The sequence below is a fragment of the Phasianus colchicus genome, chromosome 16, assembly GCF_987193195.1.
Source record: "Phasianus colchicus chromosome 16, bPhaCol1.hap1.1, whole genome shotgun sequence".
NCBI classification, from domain to species: Eukaryota; Metazoa; Chordata; class Aves; order Galliformes; family Phasianidae; genus Phasianus; species Phasianus colchicus.
The window spans coordinates 5,151,585-5,168,560 of NC_143451.1; the positions used below are offsets into that span (position 1 = coordinate 5,151,585).

Sequence of the window (16,976 nt, forward strand, 5' to 3'; positions counted from 1 at the left end):
CTCTTGCACACGCTCCTCAATATGATGCAAGAGAAGAGCAAAAAATATCGTCTCTCTTTAAATAGCTGGTACATTTATATGCATGAAACTGAGAAACAGGAGAAGACAAGTTCAAAATCTTGGGTAATTGGCACTGATGTGTTTTAGGAGGAACCTATGCGGCCATTCCCCTGTCCACAAACATTCCCTTGGAGTTGCCTGCTGTGTTCTGGCTGCTGCTGTTGTGGAAAAGAACTGGCAACTGTCTTGAGCCACGTACCTGCGGCCAGCACTTCTTGTAGAGTTAGTATTGCAGCACTCTGTCTGTGTCTGTTTCTCTCTAAATATACTGTACGAGTCGCTGTCTTGGTAACTGGAGGATGTCTTGGATCGGCCTACACCTTTGCAGCAGTGTTTCATAATTGGGGGTTATTCCAAAATGGAAATTACCTCTAATACTCACGTACACACTGCTTTAAATAAGTCCAAATTTTCATGACAATGGAGTATAATATAATTAAAAGGGAAGGTATAAAACAGCAGTTTTATTTTTATTCTTCACAGGAATTGCAATGTACTTTAAAAAAAAAAAAAGAAATCTCCACAGAAATGAAAGAAAAGAAAAAACAGCTTTTCATACCAATGCAAAAAACTGGCAAAGGTTTTAAGTTCTGTGTTAATTAGGTTTGTCTGTGTTCTCTGAAGTTCAGGGAGATGATGCTTGCTGGCAGTTTTTTAGTAAAGATGACACTTAATAGTTTTGGCCATTCAGAAACAAAACCAAAGACAACCATTTTCCTTTCTGCTATCGTAAATCTCTCTAGCAAATGGAGGTAATTTTAAATGTTGGTAAGTTAGATGCTTATGACTAAAAAATGCAAGTTTTGTGCTTCAGTTCACACTAGGAGGATTTTGAGATTTGAGATATGAGCTTTTCTGAGGATTTATGTTTTTTTTTCTCAGGCTGACTTTAGATAGATGTATCTGATTTTGCTTATCCTCTGATAAAGTGAATATGTTAGGTAACTTCAGTGAAATCAATGGGAGTTGGTTTTCATCTTATACAAGATTAACACCACTGATTTTAATGGAATTGACTATTCTTAGGTCATGTTAAGTGAGATCTGAATTGCTTTTGTGAAGTTTGGAAATGAATACAAGTTCATGACAAAAACTCCTCATTTGAAGTACATGTAGATTTTAATACATCTATAACTACTGGTCTCAACAGTGTTTTGAAGTTGCTGCAATATCTTTAGAATGTGAGATAACACAAATTGTTACTGATTTTGTACTCATAATGAAATACGAACATAAAATTTCAATTGATATTTAATTTTTATCATATATGCTTACTGCTTCAGATACAATTGAAGCAGGGAGATGCACGTTATATTTCAGTATTTCATTTCATTCTGCTCAACTATCTTTACCATTCAGTAAGACAGAATATTTTCTTCCTATCGTATGTCATCTTCAGTGTTGATATTCACTGATGAATATCAAACTTGCTAAAAAAAACAAAACAACAACAACAACAACAAAACAGGCCCAAAATTTCTTCCTTTACAAAGGTACTGATTCAGAGAAACTCCTGAGTTTTGTTGAGCCCACCTCTCTTCAGGACAGTGTACCAGAACTTCAATGAAGCTAGTTACGTATAGGCGAGGTGAGGAAAATATTTATTTCCTGTTTAACTGTTCAAGATTTCTTTTTTTTTTACTGTGTTAACTAAGTGCCCTTGTTCAGCTAGTGCTGCATATGCTATGCTCTCCTGAAAACGGTGATGATGCTTAAATGGTGATGGTATTTAAGCATATACATTCTATTTATGCCTCTTGAATTCTTTGGAATTTATTCCACATGTTTTTGCCTTGCTCAAAGCTAATGAACTTCTTTTTCATTGGATTTGAGTCACTGACCTGTTACTTCTTGTTTTAACTTCAAAATGACATTAATTTTTCAAACTCCTTGTGAATTTTCAATGGTTACAATGACCTATTGCTTCAAGTTTCATGAAAAAAAAAAAGCATTTTACTGTGTTCAAAGTATAACCTTTTTAATCTGCATATTTCTTGCAGGCTATGCTGGCTTATTTCCACTGTAATACATTAGAATGGAAAAGTATTAAAAAATATTGATTTATCATTTATAATTCCAAAGTGACATATTGAAATGAAATTTGGATGCTGTCCAGCCCTCAGATAACACTGGCTTTATTGGATGAAGCCAGATGATCTCATTCTAATTAATGTGCTAGTTTCGCATGAAACGTACAGAGAAAATGAACTGGAGATTTGGTCAACATGGTAGCTCAATACTGTTGACTGTTAAGGTTTCTAATTGTTTAAATATGCCACTTCAAATATTTTACACTCCATGTATCGGAGAGTAATCACTTGGATTTCTCTCCCCTCTTTTTCCTCCTTGGGAAAAAAAAAAAAAAATCACTTCAGGTGAAGTTGGAATCAAGGGAATTCAAACCCTCCGTCTTAACCTCAGTGTTACCCTAAATCTGTGAACCCCACCAACATCATTCCAGTAGTGCACGTTCTAGCTCTAGCACCTGCTGTAGCAGGGAGAGATGTGAAAATAAAGGTATTTTTGATTAGTACGTGTGTCCCGTATATGGAGCGATGGCTGTGTTCATTGATTTTAATCTTCATTAATCTATCTGGCTTTCTTTCCCTTCTACCGATCAATCTAACAGTCACTGAATTAGCAGACCTGGTTTCCACATTGGCTTTTTTAAATATGCTGTACATCTTCTTGTCCATTAGGCTTCTAAAACAACCGTGCTCTTCTTTGTTTGTGTGTGGTTTTTTTTTTGTATGTGGAAGTTAATGGAGGAAAACTGCCTGTCATCAGATTTATGTAGAGTTGAGAGTGAGTGAATGCTGCCATCACCTAAGTTGCCATCTATTTCACATTGATTGAGCTTCCTGAGCTTGAGGGATTTTTGCAGGGCTGGATTTCTATGGTTGATATGTTTTTGGTGATTTGTCATAAAATCATTCCAACTGAGCTGTTTACTGGTCTGAATACTTAATTAGTGCAGTAGCAGGGAATGGCATCAGCTGTAATTTTGACTGAAAATCATGTAAAAATGTGAAGTAGTTGATACTTTCCTTTTTTGTGAGAATATTACCTGCAAACATCTACTTAATTTTTAAGTACTGTAACTTGGGTTCATTTTCATCCTAATACAATTACACAATCATAATTGTGAATTCCTAATGCATGTTTCAAAATGAAATTATTTTTTATTTTCAGTGGTCATCTGTACTATGGAGAACATTTAGAACATGTCAAATATCAATGATGAAAACTTGCAAAAGGATTTAACAGTTCTTTTTTCATCTTTAAAAATACATAAACACAAATTTGTGTCTGTTTTACCTCTTCCTGATCAAAAGAAATTCACTGAATATACTCAAAATTCTAATTGCAATACCTTTTTTCTTTTTTTATTACTTATTCATTATTCTATGTTTAGACTACTCTTAAAAATAATTATAAAAAGCCAAATATTTTTGTTGTCATGTTCCTCATAATCCTTTCCCACTCCCTTGTGTTTTGGAAGGCAGAAAACTTTGATGGCAGAGAGTAGATTTATTTTGGTTTGAAATTTGTATTTTTCTATATTATTTATGTATTTTTTTTCTCTTGCAGTGCGTTTGAGGTTTAAAAGCATTTGACGTTTTAGATGTGTAGGTCTCTATTTTGAGTGTGAGTATATATTTTCATAGAAATGTATAAAAGCAGAGAATTAATCTTTTAAGAATAAGGTAACATGTCAGTGTAACCATAAATATTTGCCACCAATGTGATGTTCATTTATCTTTGATTCAGCAAGACTTAGGGTTATTTCTGCTTTTTGTTCTGCTGCAATGTGATCCATTTAGAGGCTCTATATTTCCAGTTTTAAGAATGTAATGTTTTCATTTTGAACAGGAAATTGCACAATTAACTTCTGCAGTTTTATTTTAACTCAAGTGCCTGTTGTTGTTGTTGTTGTTGTTTTCTCTCTTTCCCTTACTTTAAGTTCTCATGCTTAATGTGATGCAGGTTCTTTCAGGGCTGCCAAAAGGTGAAATTGACTTTTTGAGGATGCATTGCTGAAAACTGCAGCCTGTGCACTTTCTCGGGTAGAAAGCTCCTGTGCACATGGACTGGAAAGGGACAATTTACTGCTAGCTTCAAGCTGTTAGTTAAGCCTTGGAATCAAAGATGCTCAATGGTTCAGTCACGTCAACCTTCATGGTCTGACTTTGCTAAGAGTTGTTTTGTGTAAGCGTTGTTTATTCTGCCTTTTGGAAACGGTTTGGGATTTAGAATTTTTGTTTGTAACGTAAAGTATTATGACAATACCGCAAGGGGGAATGCAGAAAACACAAAACAGGTCTTTTTCTACTTAGTTTGCTCACACTTAGGTGAACTGGCTTAAATATCGTTCTGAGGCCAAGAAGGTCTCATGTATTCAGAGGGATGTTATTGTGAACGTGAGGCGTTGAAAGCTTTTAGGAGTATGTCATCGCTTGGCCCCTATTTTACTGAAACCTCTAGATTATACACCTGAGCCCAGAATAGAGCAATAAATCTAGCAAGTTAGAATGAACTAAAAACCCAAAGAGACTTTCACAAAATGCATGGACTTATGGGAGCTTGAAATCCTTTTTGTTAAGTATTGCTGAAGGCAAAACTAATTCCTTCTCTCCACTGTCTGTGAGTTTTTAAAATGTCTTGTGCACTGAGCTACTTTTGTACTAGGTAACTTCCTGGTACATGACAGAGAACGCATCACGTTTGAACATAAAACTTCCCGTGTAAATCAGATAGAAGAGAAGCGCTTGTGCTAATATCCAGCTCAGGCTGGACATTAGGAAATACTACTTCTTTGAAAGAGTGGTCAGGCACTGGAATGGGCTGCCCAGGGAGGTGGTGGAGTCACCGACCCTGGAGGTGTTCAAGGAACGTTTGGATGTTGTGTTGAGGGATATGGTTTAGTGAGAACCATTGGTGATAGGTGGATGGTTGGACTGGATGATCTTATAGGTCTTTTCCAACCTTGGTGATTCTGTGATTCCGTCAAAAGGAAGGAAAAAGATATTCCAGCTGTACAGCCCTATGTAGAGGCACCTTTTTGTCTTTTCAGCTTATGAGGGCTGAATACTGATTAGAGGGCTGGAGCACCTCTCCTGTGAAGAGAGGTTGAGAGAACTGGAGGTGTTCTGCCAAGAGAAGAGAAGGCTCTGGGGAGATCTCATTGTGGCCTATAAAGGGGCTTATAAAAAAGATGGAGAGTTGTGTTGGATGTTATAAGGGTCCATAGCAACAAGACAAGGGGCAGCTGTTCTAAACTGAAAGGGAAGATTTTGGTTGGAAATATGAATGACATATTTCACTGGAATAGGTTGTTCAGAGGGCAGTGTGGATCCCTGTCCCTGGGAGTGCCCAAGGACAGGTTGGATGGAGCTTTGAGCAGCCTGACCTAATGGAAGATGTCTCTGCCCTTGGCAGGGGCTTGGAACTAGGTGGTATTTAAAAGTTCTTTCCATTTCAAACCATTCAGCATTACATTGAATGATTCATGTTGTTTCCATTTGTATAAATGTAATTACCTCAAGTCCCTTGAGCACTGTTTGTGGCTTTCTTCTGCCTTTACCCCCCTACATAAAATAGGAAAAAGGAACATACAAATGCATGTTTCATGGATTGAAAGAGTTTTTTATTTGGGATATTGGGAGAGGGTAAAGATGAAAGCCTGAAACGTTGCTCCTATTACTCAACAGTAGTCTTACATTTCATCACAACAGTTGAAACTTTTCAGCTTTTTTTGGCAACAGAAAATTACAGTAAGATTGATCTGAAAAAGATCAGGAAAAAAAACCACGAACATGTTATTGTTTCTTATTTTTACTTCATAATGGCCACTGTGCTTTTCTGTATTACATACAGCTCAAGTTCTGACATAGAAATTTTTCTGAGATGGAATGGCCTTTCTGCTCTCCTGAACATTGTGCAACTTTCTGTTATTTCTTTGGTCTTTTCCCTTTCCTATTATATTCTCTAAACCAATTGTTCCATCTTGTCAGAAATTGAATCTATACTAACACTTAAGCACTGTCTGCTTATTTCAATGTATAGGAAATAAAAGGCTGGAACTGATAATAACTTACACTTTGAAGTAAGGTTTGGCATAGCTACCAAATGCTCTGGATAAAAAGCGAGGATTGCTTTTGGAATATTATTCCAAATGTGATCTATAAGTTAGAAACTTCTACGAGTATTTTCTAAAGAAACTTAATTTTCACCCTATTGCATGGGAAATTCAGTGTGAACTTCTGTTGGTGTTCACGGCATGTAACTTCCTAGCACTGTGCTAGAAATCCACACCTGGATATCGGAAATGTCAGGCTGCGTAAACCTGAAGCCAACTAGCCTTTGGAAATATATGTGAACCCCTGAGAAATGTACAGTTGGAGCCTGACACCTTACGTTATAGTGAGGAACAGGAGAGGAAACGTTGCCTCCTTGCAACAGTGCTGAAAGCTTTTCAATTAGAAGTCTTGCCACAGGGCTGTCCACAACATTGAATGTAAGTCTTGTGCTTGTCTAATACTCGGAATCAGGTCATTTATTATCTCAGCACTGGGTATTTTACACATCTAAAAATCTTCATGTATTTATTGCATGAGAAGTGAGATGTAGTAAATATTTGATGGTTGCCTTCATTTTGTCACTGTAATTGACAGAAGCTTTTGTCAATGTTTATTGTTAACTGAATCTGTTGATCTCTGAAAATGCTGAAACTTATCCGGATCTGGAATTTGTGTGAGAATAACTTGGGTGTTCTGTTTATTGACTGTGATCTTGCTGTACTAGGCTTGTTCCTCACTGTGCAAGCCCTGGAGCTGGGTGAATATGACAAATCCTGCCCGGTATTGCAAACGTTTGTAAATAAAATTCATCAAAAACATTTTGATGCAGAAAATACTGAGAGCACCGTTCATAAAACAGATGGTGATACCAACACATTTTTATTTGATAGTTCTGTGTGCAAAACACTGTTTCAAGATTTAGGATGCTCTTCATGATAGATATGCAGAAAATAGCAAGCACTGAGGAGGAAAATAAGATTGGTGTCTTGGATGCTCAGGCAGAGGGCAGTGCTCATTGGTTCTGAAGTCATTTCTAGTTGTCTTGATGTTTTATACCAAGCAACACATTTCAGTGAGAGGTGTTGAAAGCAGTGCCCCTATCATGCCTTGTGCTAAGTATCCCTAGCACGAGGTGACCACAAGCTTCAGACAAATGCCTTCATTTCACTTAGTTTCTCAGTTGCACGCTCTGCTCTTCTTTTGTTCCAATAAAATTGTGAAGTGTATAAATGAGGTAAACTACCCAGAAATGTTTCACGTGTAGCTCACCACATTTTAAAACAATCAAGATATTTTAAGAGAGACGAATTGTAAGAGGTCTAGAGGATAACAAATCATAACATATTATTGAAGTTGTAATGAGAGTAAGTTGCACAGGAAGGTCTCTTTACAATTATTGTCATGAGGATGAAGTAACGCAGTGCTAATGTTTCATGTATTCTGTGAAAGATGATAATAAACTGTACTCCTTTGACCTTATTAACGTTCTGTAATTTGACTTTCTGGCTATTTGCATTTTTCTTTGCTTACAGACTTTGTAACCTGTGAAGAATAGGTGGAAGTGACAGCGAAACTAAACACAACTGTATGCTAAAAAGGTCAAATACCGAGAATAATTCTGATACATCCTTCTCATGACAAAGACTGGAGCAAAATGACGCTACATAAATCTCTTGCAGTAACACAAGTTTTTACAAAAATGAAAAGGATAATGTTGCTGTATTTTTGGGAAACTGTAAATGAGAGCACACTTCTTCCCTTGAAGTTCCTTGAATGCTTAAATCGTGTTTACTTTTTGCCCCTTTAGAAGCAATGCTCCTTTTATGTTCTTGTTTTACCATAGAAACAGTAAGTTTTAATATGGAAGAACTCCCTGCTAAGTATTCAAAGTTGAAGGAGGTGGTATTTTACACAGTGTAGAAAATTTTCCAGTCCTACGTGCCAAACATTTCTTAGGTTAGACTTTGGATAAGTAATTAAATAAATTTTCCAAAATACCAAGTAACCGGCATTAAGGATCACAAAGTATTGGTGTACTGCCTGATTCAGTCAAGTATGTAGAAATCAAAGAGTATTGCTAAGATGTTCATTAGACCGAGCACTGAATCAGGCAGTAAACCAGTACTTTGTGATTCTGAGTACTTTGTGATCATTGATCAGTTTATTTCTGCATCTCTGCAAAGTAAAGTAGTCAAAACTCCTAAAAAAAATATGTGCTTTGTTGTCTGTTGTTCTTGTTGTTTTTTAAGTATATGTTGTATGTTAATGTAGATGAAGAGTAAACAATACATATCTTAATTTACACACACACACTTACTTAAAAAAATCCACCCAATTATTTTGTCTTTAATGGGGTTTTAGGAGGGCTTTTCTTTCTTTCCTCTTAAAGAAAATATTTTATAGTTTTCTGTTACTTGTAAACTTGGATCACATTCAATTCCTTTCTTGTTCCAGAATGTTTATAATTGTGAGAACACAGCAATGTTTATAAATGTAAGAATACACTTGGAAGCTTCCCAAAATTGTACGTATCATGTGATGTTTATGGCAGTTATGATTTTACCTCTTCCATGGACTTGCACGTTCAGCTGCTGCTTCCTGCTCCACAGTGCATAACCAGACGTTATTTTGGAACTACAAGTGCTCATTTTTGTGCTTTGACCTTCACAACTCCACAAACATACCTCTCACCTCAGACTCATCTTATGCCCTGATAAACCTCTAACCCAAGCAAAGCAGCAGTTACCTTATTTTTATTGTTATGCCTAATTTATGTCTACATGCTGAATCTAACAGCTGAGTCTATAGAAGATGTCATATTGTCTGGAGCACAAGTCTTATGAGGAGCAGCTGTGGGAGCTGGGATTGTTTAGCCTGGAGAAGAGGAGGCTCAGGGGAGACCCCACTGCGCTCTATAACTTCTTAAAGAGAGGTTGTGATGAGGAGGGGTTTGGCCTCTTCTCCCAGGCAGCAAACAGGACCTGATGAAATGGCAGCAAGTTATACCAGAGGAGGTTTAGGTTAGACATAAGGAAGAACTTATTCTCTCAGAGAGCAGTCAGGCACTGGAATGGCTGCCCAAGGAGGTGGTGGAGTCGCCGTCCCTGGCAGTGTTCAAGAGGCATCTGGATGAGGGACTACAAGATAAGGTTTAGTGCTTGTGGTAGTGGGAGGACGGTCGGACTAGATGACCTCGCAGGTTGTTTCCATCCTTGTGATTCTGTGATATGTGCTAAAGAAATTAACCCTACCTCCATTTAAGGTTTCTCACGTGTCTGGTGCTTTATCACCCCTCATTTTGAGTCTTGACAGGATGGGAGGTGTCTGTTACTGCTACCTTTTCCGCTAGCTCCATGTAGCTGTCACCACTGGGGACACTGAGAGTGACCGAGATACATTTGGAAGAGCTGTGCTGTTGGAGTGCAGGATGGTTAATTGAATCCTAAAATATTTTTACCAAATAGGTCTGCAATTCTCTTTTGCTGAGTTATATATTACTGTGGTTACTATGGCATTGTAATTTGCTCTGTATTCCTTATAAATTCTTAATTTGGAATAGTACGATGAGTTTTCAGTTATCTAAATATGAATTACAGTAATTTTCTAGGATATCTTGTTTGGCAGCTATTATTATTTTCCACAGTATTCATATGACAAATTATATTGCCACATAAATTATACCATTAGTTTGCTATTAGTTTGTAATTAAAAATGGCTTAATCTGTACATACATTGCAGATCTTACAGATGGAAAAGAAAATAGATTCAATAAAAGCCTTCTCTAGCCACATATAAATGGCTTTAGAATAAAGCAGAAGAGTAACAGGGTTGATAAATGAATTTAATACAAATGTTTATAGTTGTGATTACTTAATATTTGTAAATGGCCAAGCAACAGACTCAGCTCGTAGTGCAGAAACACTCTGATTCTATTTCCAACATTCTACAAAGTTACGTTGCAATAGTGTGTGTTTTTATCTCGTGTTCTTCAGAAAATACATCTGTAAATCAAAAAGGAATGTTAGATTTATGTCTAATATTAAACAATGTTGAATTCCATAAGGAGTTCTCACCCTACTTTAAAGGCATTATCTTTTACTGCATTTCAGTGTTAGATTGGGTGAGAGTTCATCTAACACGTTCATTGTTAAGTCTTCCTTATGTGAGAGCTATATAGGTCCTAAAAAAGCATCAAGATAACGAAGAAGAGGAAGGAAACTGGAGGGAATGCAGTAGATACTCAAAGCCCACTGGCGTCCCTAAAACAAGTCCAGATAGGACATTAACCCCAGAAGTAGGGAAGTCAGGAGATTGCCTACAAAGTCAAAATGTGGGTTTTGATCCAATGCTGCTGGATCTGAAAAGTCTGAGCAGTAACTTCCAAGGACAAGGGTAAAATCCAAGGATATTCTTCATTTTACATGATTAATATAATTTAAACCCATTTAATGAATCCAGGAAATACACTGATTTTCTTTCACAGCAAGTAGGCAAGCTTGATGCTGAAGTACATCTTAGGAAATCTTCCATTTACTTGACAGAGGGTCTGAGTGGAGCCTTAAGGGAAATAGAGTATCTGTAGGGAGACATGATCTTACAGCAAATCAGAGTCAGAATTTTTCCTTTTTAGCTTTCAGTAGTTGATCAGACTTTAAAAGGATACAGTTTAAAACTTTGTTCACCAGATTATTTGATTATGCACACATTATGGGAACATTTTCAGAGATAAAAATGTTAGATGTCTTACTAACTGAGTGTCAGAAATGCGTGTTGCTTAATAGCTTTTTCTCAGATGGCGTTTCCTGTGAATAATCCACAGTCACATACAGGCATGTTTTCCTTGTGATCAACCATCCTGACCAGCAGAAGCTTTTCAAGTGACCACTCTAGAAATACCCACTTTTGAAGATGTTTTTATCTGTCTGAAACACAAATGTCACCTTTTCCAGGGCAGACTCTCTTTGCAGCTATCCCGCTTTGAATTACTCCTCTCTAGCAATTAACAAAATGAGTGCAAGTACATAACGTATCTGATGGGAGGGAGACCTTCACGTAGTGCTGTTCTAGAGTAATCTCTGCCTGACAGTGGGAGTCTGTCCCTCAGTCTGGTATTCCATCATCAGTCTGTGCCACATCCTGCTGTGCATTGTTCAGCACACAGGATTCCCATAGCACGTGCTGTAATTATAGGGGGATGTTCTTCAGAATGTAAGCAAATTAGCAGATCTGGAAAGATCTCTTCAGACTGTAGTGGATTTTTAGTGTTTTTCTGCTGAAATTTGAGCTGTGTTGTAAATAATGCAACTAAAATGGCAAAACCGATGGTCATTGATTCTTTTTTTTTCAATCATCATTTGGCAAACTTTTTTTAATGGAAATAATGACAAAACTGACTTCTATGTCCATTGACACTAGGCAGAAGTTTAAAGACTTTTTGAAGTAGTAATGATGATGACTTGAACTATCATTAACTCCACAGTTATTTTTCACTCGTAATTTGTCTTCAGCATGAGGAATGAATGATGGCTGAAATGAAACCTCGCACTGTTTTGTTACCTACTTGATTCTGTTGATTCTGATACAAGATTGTACGTCAGCATACGGTATCTTCTGCTTTTTTTTTTTTTTTTTTTTTTTAAGTCCATGAGAATTACACTGCTGCTACAGGATGTGCTGCGTTGCATTTGTTACCTTTGGTGCTTGGCTGCAGTACAACTCTTTGATGTCTGAGCATGTTTTCTATCTTTACTTAATACCTTGCATAATTTGAAAACTATTTTGTAGCTTACAGTGTTTTTATTTTGGTTTTGGATCGATGTGCTAGAACAGATCTGAACAATGAACATAGCTGTTGAAACAGAAATGCACCTGCTGCTGCCAGAGCTGGTCAGTAAAATCTTACCAAGTGCACACTGGGAAAATGGTAAAATATTACATGACTTGAATGACGCTGACTTCCACTTTCCTGAGGGCAAGACTTTGTATCAGTGCTTAAGTTTAAGCTTTAGGGATGTAGAGGAACTGTCTTGTTCAAAGAACCAGCTACCTGAATGATCCACATGTATTTGTGGCTTTCTTGCACTTCAGCAGTATGGCAAACTAGCGTAGTTAAGATGAAACTACCATTGCTTTTCCTTTGTATCTATGGTTTCTACTTGAAAACCCTTAAATATTTTTTGGAGGCTTTAATTAGACAATGAGAGAAAGTTATCTCAACCAGATTTTGTGTGCATATGTTCACCATATGTAATTCCATTTTTATAACACAGAATCTTGGAAGGTTACAGCCTTATGGAAATTTTTGTCAGCTATGTATTCAGAATTTTTTGCTGCTCACATACAAATATTATGTTGACATCTGGCAGATAGTTTAGTAACTTAAAATCAGTATACTTAAAGATTTCTTGGTACACACAAAATCTCTTTGCTTTCAAGCAGTATTTGATAGTTAGGGAAGTTGTAAAACTGGTGTCTGTGGAGGTTAGATGTGATGGTGATCTGCCATTTAAGGTTTGTGAATGTCTTCTAAGCTACTCTACTTTCTTTAGGGCTGATGTGGATAATTTTATTTTCAAAAAGTGATTTGAAACAAGTTTGGGTTGTACTGTACAGCCTATTCCAGAGCTCCTTGCAATAACACTGATCAACATTTGAAAGCATCTGGTATCCATTTATATTCAGAAGAAGCTAAGCTTATATCATGGTTGAAACTGATACTAAAACTAGATGTTTGGGATACTATAGGAAGCAAACCCTGCATAGCTTTGAGAATTCAGAGAACGCAAATTATATGTTATGCATGAATGTATGTATGGATTGCTCCAAAAGTAGTGCCTCCTAGTTATGTCTGTGGAAACTACAACAGATACAAAGAACCTAATAACAATCTTTGATACTGAAAATTCCCACCTTGAAAACACTATTTTTCAACATAATTACCATCATTAGCTCTGCATTTTCACCAGCAATGAACAAGAGCCTGCATGCTGCACTTGTAAAAGTCTGCACCAGCAGGAATGGCTCACTGTTGTCACTGCTGAAATGCACTGCTACTGCCTCACTGTGCTCACATCCAGTTTGGTCTCCATCAATGTTCAGTAAGTGCCAGTGAATGTCAATGGGTGCCATATTTTCTGCATGGAGGAATTCAGTGATTCATGTTTGCTTCATCTGCACTTCCATGTCAGATGCCATTTTGTCAGTGTCCCTCTGGTGCTGTTTGATGCATGGTAACATAATGTAACATGATGTTGGTGGGAAGATACAACCTCTGATGCCCTCTCACCACCAACATCCACTTCTGATGTGGCCCAACATCATGAAATAGGAGGCATTAATTTCAGGGCAGTCTTCGTGGTACAGATTGATACTTAGTAGATGTGTATCACGTGTGTTGCTTGTGTATCTTTCATACTATGTTTATAAATAAGTATAATTTTATATTGGAAATTCCTCTAGGCTACAGCTATCTCTGGACATCTCTGAAGGCATTGTTTTTCTTTTACTGAGACTAACATGGGGGTGTATGAATTAAAAATGCATTTCAGCTTGGGTCTCGTGGAATAAGCCTGAAATCTGGGAAAGAGAAGTTAGCAACTACAGGCTTCTAAAAGCCTGTACAATTAGTGTAGGGAATAAATAAAAGGAGCAGTACAGATGTTTTCATTGTGTTACCCTCGGTGTGCTCTTTTGTGATCTGCATTACTGTATGGAACTATAGACCCTGAATATCTTTTCTGTATTCCTCTCATCTAGAAAGCAGAGTATCGTGATGGAAAATTCACAAGTTGTTCAGGAAAAAGAAATCCAGTTTCTTAAAGCTGTGAGCCTTGATGTTTTAATCTCATGCATTTTGATAGTGTTTGATATTCATAACTGATAGATTTGATACATTTTTAACAAGGAAGTTGAAGATGATGATAAAACACAAGGGGAGCTTCGCATTTCTCACCTTGTACTCAAACCTTCTAGTTTAATTTTCACTTTTTGCACCAACATCATTCCTTGGAGAAAGAGTGACTGGGTCATATATTGCCCTTCAGCTTTAATCCATTTCATGTATATACAGAGATCACCACAAAACCACCACAACAACAGAACTGCCAAATTAGCTTTCTAAAACCCTAATTTTAGTATAGATAGCAATAGCAATGCTTGAGATTCAGAAGAGATCCATTTAAAACCAATAGAAGTAAGTTTGTACTCATAACGTATGGGATAAATCTTGTCATTTCTGTGTAAGTAAAATTACAAATATGTCAAGATAGAAACAGAGTTTAAAAATATGCGTGTCCTAGTTGCACTGTGGAAAGAAAACCTCATAAGACAGCTTAAAAGAGAAGGCCAATAAAAAATTAAACTGAGACGGCAACTTGGAAGCGCAATTCAAATCATTTTAATTTGTAGCATTATAAATATTTTATTTACAATTCAGAAAACTATATTAATGTGAGATTGGAGTTCACAATCTGTTTTTCAAGTGAAACTATTAGCTTTCTGTGCTATCATAACAATTTTCTTTCTGTTGCGTGAACCACTTTCAATTAATATATATATTAACTCTCATACAAGCGTCACAGTTAAGAGTGTGCTACATATCATTGTATTTACTCAGGTGTGAACGTGGATTCTGACTCTTTTCATGAATTATAAATTAGAACTGGAGATCACAGAATGGTGACATAAGTTAATTGCTCAGGAGATAGTAGCTCAGATTGGATTTCCTGCATTAATGAGAGGAACAGAGAAATAAACAGAATAGCCATCTCTAGTTTAGTAACTAGTAGCTAGTGTGTGCCTGCAGTGTGTATGCAGAATTCCTAGTGCTATGGGTAGTGCTGCTGGATTTAATTCCCTTGAAATGATCAATTGCTTACATACCCTTACGTACCTCGTGTATAAAGTGTGAATGACCTGCTAAATCATGTTGTTGCCAGGTTTCCTGATTGTTAGGAGTATCACCGATTTAGTGAAATGTTAGTGAAAACTTTTTCACGGTTTGTAAGGCGAGTTTAAATACTACCATGCAATTCTTAGCGTCTTGATTCCCTCTCAAAGACCTGTGCCAAGGAACTCCTGATGTTCTGATGTGCTGTCGTGTTCAGTGTTTTTATAAATGCTTGTGGAGACACCTGGTGTGTGAAAATACTAAGGTTTAAATGAGTGAAGGCAAGCATTTCTGGTTATGTGTGAACTGCTCTTTATGTTATAGAAAGGATTTCATTGCTTTTTAAGCTGTGGTGTCCGTTATTTAGGAGGTCCTGCTGTTTGCCATCTGCGTGTTTGTACCTCTTATCATGTAAAATGTAGCACTGTTTAATAAGATGTAATCGGAAAGAAGGGGCATAAAGAAAATAGATTGTCTTCCTTTAAAATTAATTCCTGTTGTATAAAATCCTGTTCATTAAAACTCCATTTCTACACATCAAATTAAAAGAGGCCAACTGAAGGTGAAAAACGTTGAGATGTTTTTAAAGAGAAAATGCAAGCTATTTTTTGGTGCGTGTTTTTATATTTGCTGCTGTTGTCCACTAGTTTGTATTTTGCCGGTTTAGTCATTTCAGGATATTTTGTTGTGCCAATGTTGTAGTGAAGATTTTGCATTGTAAAGAACAACTTTCAGAATTGGCTCAGTGGCAGAGACAGAATTGGGCTTCCTGTCTGCAGGGTACAAATAAGCACAGGAGCACTGGTGGGCTGATGCACGTATCTGTGGTGAGGAGCTGGCCCAGAGCTCGTGCTCTAGAGCACTGAAAAGACAGGTAGCTTCTGAAAGAGGGTTGCTGGTGTATTCAGTCTGTTGGAAGCTCCTGAACGAGAATAAGATGTGAATACTAAAATACACGGCTTTGTTAATTTAAAAAAAAAAAAAGACAAAGTTTCACCTGTGTCTGTAGCATATTGAAAAAGTTTTAGTACCTTTCTGTTGTCAGTACTAATCAAATGGCAGCCTGTGTTCTGTTTTGTTTTCTTTTTTTTGTGCTCGCTTAGAAAAACAAACAAAAAGCCAGACATGGTCATACTGTATCATCGTGCTGTATTGATTGCCAGAGCCCTGGTTTTTTTAGTCTAATTATAACTAAATGTTTTGTATTTATTGTGTCATAGATGAGGAAAGCAGTACCTCATCATCAGTGCCTGCAGACTAGCTGTTATTTACCTGTATCTGAACAATTGTGACCCATCAGCTTAACATACTGTGATTTTTGGACACTTTATCTCTTTCTGGTCCTGCTTTGTGTTTGGCAAAATAGTTCTGAGTTTTTGTTCTGATTCTTCAGATGGTGCTGCAGAATTGTGATATCATTTTTACCAGGCATTTTTCAACAGTTTTTTTTTTTTCTTTACTTCCAGCTGTCTTTTTGCAAGATGCTTACCCAGTAATACTGTGGGTATTAGAGAATCTAAGTGAAGAGATTGTCAGTTTGTCAAAACAACTTCTCCTTCTCTAGCTTTGAGATTTTAATGTGGGGAGATGAACCAACTGGGAGTCCGAGTCGGATTGCAGAAGTCACTTCTTCCATACTAAGTGTTGTGGTTGTACTGGAGAGAAATAATGTTAGCCAAAGAGCCACAGGAATTGACATTACCTTAGATGTCACTGCATTGTCACACATAGATACAATCAATGATATGATAGTGTCATATCGTGCCCCCTGTGTATATTATGTATACTGGCTATCTGTACAGATTTAGAGAGAATACTGAGTGCAAATGTATGACAATAATTGACATAAACCCGCTGAAAATGTACATTTTAAACAGTGGTTGTGTTTTGCTGTTTTTTTTAAATTAAACTGAGGGAAGGAGGGGCTGGGACAGTAAATGACTGGTAGG

At 37.0% G+C, this 16,976-nt stretch overlaps 1 protein-coding gene across 16 annotated transcripts in view; it reads left to right on the forward strand.

Annotated features, from left to right (window-relative positions):
• The window catches only part of RBFOX1 (RNA binding fox-1 homolog 1), a 751,763-nt gene that overhangs the window by 265,977 nt on the left and 468,810 nt on the right, over window positions 1-16,976 (forward strand). The window lies entirely within an intron of this gene.